General features: G+C 44.4%; 1 long non-coding RNA gene across 1 annotated transcript in view; it reads left to right on the forward strand.

The window, feature by feature from the left end:
- The window catches only part of LOC109310783, a 19,160-nt gene that overhangs the window by 9,518 nt on the left and 1,004 nt on the right, over positions 1–8,638 (forward strand). The window contains exon 3 of the long non-coding RNA XR_002101311.1: positions 6,027–6,034. This is a non-coding gene — a long non-coding RNA (uncharacterized LOC109310783). The remainder of the gene's footprint in view (positions 1–6,026; positions 6,035–8,638) is intronic.

Raw genomic sequence — 8,638 nt, forward strand, 5'->3', positions numbered from 1 at the left:
GTGTGTGTGTGTGTGTGTGTGTGTGTGTGTGTACAACCAAAAGTAAGCTGACCCAGTCAGAGGAACTTAAAAGTAAATCCTAAATACAACTAGCATTAGTTGATATCTAGACATCAAGGTTTGCTGACAGACTTGGAGTGTTTGGACCAAAGAATGTTTTCAAGAGCTGCAAGTCCTTTATGTTGATTCCCCCCAACCTGTAACTTCTTTATTTAGTTTAACTTATGAAAAGTGTAAAGCTAGCTATAACAAGCAAACTATTTTTTTTTATTTTGTTCTCATTTGTTTCTCTTTTTATTCTTTTTATTTTTTTTTCAGTTTATGGGGTAAGTTTATGCAGCTGTCCCCGGAGTACATGGTCCCTTAGAAGAAAAAAATTGAAAGAAACAGAATTTTAGGGGCCTACAACCTCTTTTCTGGTTCTATCAATAGACATGGACAATTATCCAGGCCCCATGCTTTGTACAGCTTTTAAGATGAATACCAAGAGAAAAAGCTGAAGGACTAAAGAAAACACAAATGTTGGTCATGAACATGTTCAGAAAGAAGTAGGGAGTTTTGACAGACTTCTATATGAACTTTTTTGTAGTCTAAAATGTTAGGAACTCAGTTTAAAAAATGCATATGTAAATATTTGTCAGATGTTCCTCTTTCTTGATCACAGAAATATAGCAAGTGTACTTAAATCACAACTGGTGAATTTGATTGAAAAATGTTTTAAAAACAGAATGAAAAATCCTTGGATGCTGAAAGGAAAATTGTATCTCATTCATCTCTTAGGATTTTTTGAATGTGTCAGTAAAATAATGGATAAAGGGTAACCAGTTGATATAATATAATTAGACTTCTACGTGGCCTTCAATAAGATCCTGCAGAAGAGGCTACTAAAAATATTCCTCAAATGAGAGTTCCAGGAATCAGAGACAGAAAATAAAGAATAAATTTAAATGAGCAACTTATCATGCCAAAGATTAACTGCAGTTTGCTGTTATTTTTCTGTGATATTAAATGACATGGGAAAGGGGACAGGTACAGGTACTATGCTAATAAAATTTGCATCTAGGAAAACAGTTTTAGGCTTTTTCAGGAACAGGAAAGAGTGTCTGTAACTGCAGAGAGATCCAAGTTGAGTGTATGGGTGAAATTGCATGTTACACATGCATCATACTAAGGGCACTTAAGACATGAGCATCCATACATTAAAACTCATTAGCTTATGCTGAGTGCCCTCTGAGCATCTCAAAGTTGCACAACTTCAGGTAAGGGTTAACTCTGGGCCATGCTACCTAGTTCATGTTAGGGTAATCTTAGTCTGTTCTATGGAGATAGATGAGCAATTTACAGTCCTCTGGCATCCTAGGGTGGGTGTAGATGAAACGGGGGCCCTAAATCGAAGCAGTGGGTTTTAAAAAACACCACTTCAATTTAGGGCTGATTAAACCCCCATGTCATGCACACACACTATTGACTTACCTGCCTGGGACTTACCTGGGGAGGAGAGGGCAAGCTGCCAGTGGGCAGAGGTGTCCCTGGGCTGTGGTAGGGGAGGCTGGCACTTTCTTCCATGGCAGTGGTGGTCCCTCTGCAGGCCCACAGGCACCCAGCTCAGGCAGTCCTGGACTGCGGAGGGAAGCATCAGGTCCCCATGCAGTTCAGGCAGGCAGGCAGGTAGGCACGCTCTGGTGGTTGGGGGGAGGGGAAGATCAAGCTTGCTGCTTTTCTTGGGTGGAGTCTGGTTTCCCGGGCTGCTGCCAGGCTGCCTGTGGGGCTTTCTGCAGAGCCGTGGATCTTCATGGAGCCCAGTGCTTTACTCTGTGACTGTAGGGGTAGTAAGTTTGCTGCACCCCAAGTCATTTAAGGTGCAGTACACCAACAAATTTCCTACAGTAGCTGGAATTATGTGCAATACGCAACCAAGCCATGCAAACACTGACACCATTGAAGCAATGCAAAAGCATTTAGCGTGCTTTAGAGTGTTGTGCACACATCTCTAGTTTCGTCTACACACAGCCCTAGGATGCACTGCCCCCACCCCCAGATCAGGGATCAAGTCTAAGTATACTAGCTTCTAGACATGATCTTACTCTCCAAGACTCTAGTGGCAAGTCACAGCTGTGCAGGCAAGAAGTGGTATTAACCCTTAATCTGTGACTCTTCACAGCATGTTCTAACTTTAATACTGCTTAACACACCACAGATTTAGTTTGATCTAAGTGTCACATGTACCTTCACTCTAAGAAAGGGAATTCACTGTTCAGAGAAAATACTATACTATGAAAAGAAATGTTTTCAATTATTTGTATAGCTTAAGAAGTTTTAAAATTAACTGTCAGTTCAAGAAAGGAATTTGGTATAATTATAGACAGCTCAAATAAGTCCCATTTCAGTGTGTAGCTATGGTAAACAAACAACCCTCCCCCCCCCCAAGCAAAATGTCATTGGGACAGGACCAGACCTCAGGGATGCTGTGATGCCCTGTGGTGGTCATATGGACTCTGCCCTACTCCAGCTCCCCTTGGGGTACTCTCCCTTTTTTACTTTTCCTGCCACACCTTGATGTTTCTTACAGTATTTTAGCAGGGGAGATCAAAATATGGCCTGCGGGCCGGATCTGGGCCACCAGGCCATTCTATCCAGCTTGTGGGGCCCCTAAAAAAATTAGTAAATTCATATTTATTGGATCTTGGCTGCCTATCAAAGCTGACATGAACCAGGGCCAGTAGGACCCAGGGGGAGCCCTTAGCAGAACTGAGCAGCCCAGCCCTACCCACCCCCAACCATTTTACTCTCTTCCTGCCTCTGCCCTGCTCCAGCACCACGTGGCTCCCAACTGTGCTGCTGGACTGGGGAGCACAAGGCCGTGCCACTAAGAGTGTGTGTGTGTGTGCAGGCAGGGGCACTGTGTGTGTTCATAGGGTGAGTCCCACACTCATACTCAACCATACACATCCACCCCCCCCTTGCACTGCCATACATGCGGAACCCAGAACCCCACACCCCCCACACAGCCCAGTCATCAACCCCCCCACACATCTCCCCACAAATCCCATAACCACCCACACCCCACACACCCACAGCCCCCCACAGACCTACATGCACCTCCCACAATATACAAGAGTAAGACTTCATTTTAAGGTATTTTGCAATCTCCTCTGTTTACACTACACAAACATGTAAATCAGGACAAAAATATTTTTTTAAATCAAATTAATGATTGCTGTAGATGTTTGCTTTTTAGAATATAATTTGGTATTTTTCTGGTTCTGAGACGGAATAACCCCTTGCTGAAAAGTACTCCTGTTGACAAGGGGAGGGACTTCGGGTGGCAAAGGTCAGGAGTTAGGGAGCGGGACTTCCAGTCACAATATGGTGACCAGGGGGTGGGGTACCCATGAAGGGGTAGAGCTACCCATGAACCCCTCAACAGCTTGCTAAAATTCGTAAGTGGCCCTCCACCCAAAATAATTGCCCGTCCCTGTTATAGCTTAACTAAATACCGTATTTACTTGAATATAAGATGATCTTGAATATAAGACAACCCCCACAATTATCAGATTCTATATATGGAAAATTTATAAATTCGTTATAATTTTTAGGTATAGAATCGAAGTATGGGAGGGTCGTCTTGAATCTCCACCACTACTGCTACAGCAGGGAAAGCAGAGGCTGGGGGGAGGGTCAGGTGGTTCCCTTGCCCTCTGCCCCAGTCACTTCCTGCCTTGCTGCCACCTGCATCCTCATATCTGGCTCCCCCCAGTCTCTGCCTCTTTTCCACTGCTTCCCTCAGTCTCTACCCCTTCCCTCTGTAAATCTTTGCTTCTTCCCATCTCTGCACCATCTTACTGTCAGATGCTGATTGGGCTGCTCCATCCTGGAGCACACCATATGTAAGTTCAGCCCTTGCCAGGGAACATTGGTGGCACTGCTGATTGGCCAGGGGAAGGAGTTTCCACATGCTGCATGCCTGGAAGAGACCCCAGTCAGAACTGAACCAGAGTCAAGCTGCACCTGAGAGTAAGAGGGAGGGAAAGGGGGGACCAGGAAGGGCAGAATCTGCAGAAAAGTGTGGTGGAGGGCAGGACGCTGTAGTGAGTCTGACTCTAACCCTGACCCAGGCTCAGAGTCATAGATTCATAGATAGATGCTAGGGTTCAAAGGGACCTCAACAGATCACTGAATCTGACTCCTGCCTGGGCAGGAAAGAGTTCTGGGTTCAGATGACCCCAGCTAGATACCTATCCAGGTTTCTCTTAAAGACCTCCAAGGTAGGAGAGAGCATCACCTCCCTTGGAAGCCCATTCCAAATTTTGGCAAACCTCACCATGAAGAAGTTTTTCCTGATGTCTAGCCTAAATCTGCAGTCTGTCAGTTGGTGACCACTGTTCTTTGTTATCCCAAGAGGCGCCTTGGTGAACAGAGCATCTCTCATACCTTGCTGCACTCCACTAATGTAGGCAGCCACATGATCACCTCTTAGCCTTCTCTTGCAGAGGCTGAAGAAGTCCAGGTCCCTCAGTCTCTCTTCATAGGACTTGGCCTGTAAACCCTTAACCATATGACTGGCCCTCCTCTGGACCCTCTCAAGGCTATCCACGTCCTTCTTAAAGTACAGCGCTCAAAACTGGATGCAGTATTTCAACTGCATTCTGACCAATGCAGTATAGAGGGGAAGTATCACCTCCTTGGATCTATTTGTCATGCATCTGCTGATGATTTTGTCACACTGAAGACTCATGTTCATCTTGGAGTCCATTATGTCTCTGAGATCCTTTTCTGCTTCTGTGCTGCTGTGAGGGTCACTTCCCAGCCAGTAGGTGTGCTGGATATTTTTATACCCTAGGTGTAGTACTCTGCATTTTTCCTTGTTGTACTGCATTCTATTGTGTTCTGCCCACTTTTCCAAACTGTCCAGGTCTGCCTGCAATCGTTCCCTACCCTCCAGAATGTTCACTTCACCCTACCATATAGTATCATCTGCAAACTTGGACAGAGTACACTTCACACCCACATCCAAGTTACTGATGAAGATATTGAAGGGTACAAGTCCAGGAATCAAGCCCGTGGGACTCCACTATGCACATCCTTCCAGGTTGGTACTGACCTGTCTACTACCACTCTCTGGTGTGACTCCCAAGTCAGTTTGCCACCATGTAAATATCTAAGTCATGGCCTCTTTATTTATTTATAAGAATGGGATGAGACTGGGTGAGCCACCTGTTCTCCCCTCTCCTTCATATATGAATATAAGATGAGGGGCTTTTTTTCCCATGCTGACTAGTGCTCATTTTATATTCAAGGAAATACAGTAAGATATAAAGACAGCATCAACTTTTGTTCACTGGAACTCAATGCTGTGGAAAGATGAGCATAGAGCAGTGTAAAAAGTGGAGTGAGTGATTTGTATATAAAAAATGAGACACTGACTTAAGCCCTGAATGGGAGGCTTAGTTTCCCTTTCATTTCAACGACTCTGGATATGCCTGATATTCATATCAATGGAAATTGTCTATCTCCTTTTTTCAAATCTCGACAAATTCTTGTCTTCAAGTTCCTGTGGTAGCAAGTTAAATTAACTGATTGTATTTCTATAGACAAGTTTTGAATTTCCTCTTTTTCATTTTATTGACCTTTGCTTTCTTCTGTTTAGAGGCATGAAGGACAGATGTTCCATACCAACTTTCTCTGTACTATTTATTTTATACACTTTTATCATGCCTACTCTAACTCATCCCCGCTTTAAAATAAAGGATCCTAATGTTTTCAATATGTATTTATGGAGTCTTTTCAGGTCCTTGATCATTCTTTTTGCCCTTCCTTATTTACAATTAGGGGCCTGCACACTAACAGAGAGACAGGGCAGGTGACACCCAAGACGGCCAGGGCCTGTGCTCCGAAAGCAAGGGAAGTTGGGACTAAGGAGCCAGGCCAGTGCAAGTGGGCCTAGATTTAAAAATCACTGCTACAACAACCAGTGAGCCAAAGTCAACAGGGCTGAAACATGTATAAGCTGGTACATGGATCAATAGTAACATTTGTGAGGCATGGGTGTGGCTATGGGGGTTGGAAAGAAGTCATGAAAATAGCCCATGAAGGCCAAGAGGGCCACAGATTAGTGCCCTAAGGGTAAGATTGGGATTGACTGAGCTCTGGGAAGACCAGAAAGCTGAGGAACTGAGAATCAATTAGGAACCCTGAGAGCAGCTTTCATTTATACCAACGGCAGGCAATTATTTTGTGTGGAGGGCTGCTTACCGAGTTTTAGCAAGCTGCCAAGGGCTGCATGCTCCACCCCTTGATAGGTGCCCTGCCCCCTGGTCACCATCTTGGGACTGGAAGTCCTGTCCCCTAACTCCTGACCTTTGCCACCAGAAGTCCCTCCCCTTATCCACGGAAGTACTCCTTTCAGCAAGGAGTTTTTCCATCTCAGAACGAGAAAAATACCAAATTATATTCTAAAAAGCAAACATCTACAGCATTCATTAATTTGATTTAAAAAAATATTTTTGCCTTGGTTTATATGTGTTTGTGTAGTGTAAACAGAGGCGATTGCACAATAGCTTAAAATGAAGTTTTACACTTGTATATTGTGTCGGGTGCTGAGGTATGTGGGGTGAGGGAGGTTGTGGGGGTATGTGTGGATATGTGGGGTATAGGTGGGTATGGGACTTTTGGGGGACTGTGTGGGGGGAGGGTGGCTGGGATGTGTGAGGAAGTGTGGGTGTGGGGGTCTGTGTGTATAGCAGTGTGAGGGGTGTGTGGGTGCATGTGTATGGTGGTGGGGGGGTGTGAGACTGCACACACATATGTACTCTCTGCCCCTCTCTGCACACACACGCTTACTCTCTGCCGGTGGGGCCCCATGCTCCCCAGTCCAGCCATGCAGCCAGGAGCCACATGGTGCTTGAGCAGGACAGGTGCAGGAAGAAGGGAAATTGCTGGGGGTGGGCAGGGCTGATCTCCTGCCTCCTGTTGCTGGCTTCCTTTGGGTCCTACTTCCCCTGGCTCCTGTTGTCTTTGACAAGCAGCCAGGATCAGATAAATATTTCTAAATTTTTTAGGGGTCCCACAGGCCAGATAGAATGTTCTGGTCGCCTGGATCCAGATAGTAGGCCATATTTTGCCTGCCCCTGACCTATAGGCACTTTTCACCTGGCACTGACTTATAAGCAAGTGTGCTATTTGTTTCCTTAAGTGGAAGAAAGTCACCTGGACATGTACGTCAATGCATCCAGTGCCAACAGTAGTGCCAGTTCACTGCCATTCTAAGCCACACTACACAGAATCCCCTTTTATGATACCATCAGAAAACAAAGTTGTAATGGCAGAAATATTTCAAGGCAGACCTATAAGGTCTATAATATGATACCATTACTGTGACATTAGTAGTTGATATCACAATGCCAAAACGATTTTAGTTGAACTGTATGCACAGTTCAACTCACTGCAGTGTCATTTTGAATCCATCACAATATGAACTAACAATTCCAAACGGAATCTAATGCAAGTTTGATTTTCTAATTAGAATGCTGTTATCATACCATTATTATGTGAGGTCAAAATGACAAATCAATTTTAATTTGTGTCTTTGAATATCTTATTTTAATGCAAGTCCATGGAAAACATGTTGTGCTGATGTCACAATTGTTTGAGATACTGATGATTAAATGATTTTGATTCCATGGAGCCTCTTTATTAATAACATTATGAAACAAGTACAATAGAAAATTACAGTGTCACGCCAAGTTTACTGTGCTATCAAAGCCCTTTTGTGACAGTGTAGGAATATATCTGCGTGAACTTATGAATTCCATTTTGCTTTTATGAACACTTGATCTTTTTGCAATTGTGAAGTTGTCTTTGTATCCTTGCAAAAAGGAGGTGCACACTGGCACCAGCACTGCCTGTCTGTCACTGAATGGGGCAATTATTAAAAAAACTTCAATAACTGAATAACTTTACCCTAGGCAGACAGTATGCTGGCTAACAATCAAAATAACCTGTTCTTCTAGGCAGTTGCTAATCAAGCAAAACCTGTTGAGGGTCTAGAAGTCACTGAGGTGCTCATGTGACTAAGGGGATTGGAAACAATTTGGAAGAAGGGAGTGGGAATAGACCAGGTACAGAACCATACTAAGTTAAACAGGAGGAGGAATCTTGGACTTATAAAATGGCACTGAAGAAATCCCGAAGTACAGACAATACATGTAAACCGGTCAGAGTGATCAGAAATTGATCTAAACCTATAACTATACAGAACTTCGGCACACATAGACCAGTCTAGAAATGGCAGAACCCCATCTAAGATACACTTGGTTTGATGTGCACTCAAATCTAATCAATTTTGGTTAGATTGGTGAATCATAATTTTGTACCAGATTCCTTATTGATTCAAATGAGATTGCTGTTGTCCAGCATTCCAGCATCATTTGAAACCTCTCTCAGGAAGGCACTCGGCCTGAACTAGCTTGCTTCAGCCAGGAGCACAGCAGGTCCTGCCCCGAAGCTCTCCCAGAGCTCAGCCAGCACAGACCCTCCTTCCAGCTCAGCCTCCTGCCCCAGGCCATCTGTCAGCTACACTCAGGCTGTTGGTGTCACTGGGCATAACCCTGGGTAACTCAGAGGGATGGAAGACCACGAG

This window comes from Crocodylus porosus, unplaced genomic scaffold (assembly GCF_001723895.1).
Source record: "Crocodylus porosus isolate Cpor-Errol unplaced genomic scaffold, CroPor_comp1, whole genome shotgun sequence".
NCBI lineage: Eukaryota > Metazoa > Chordata > Crocodylia > Crocodylidae > Crocodylus > Crocodylus porosus.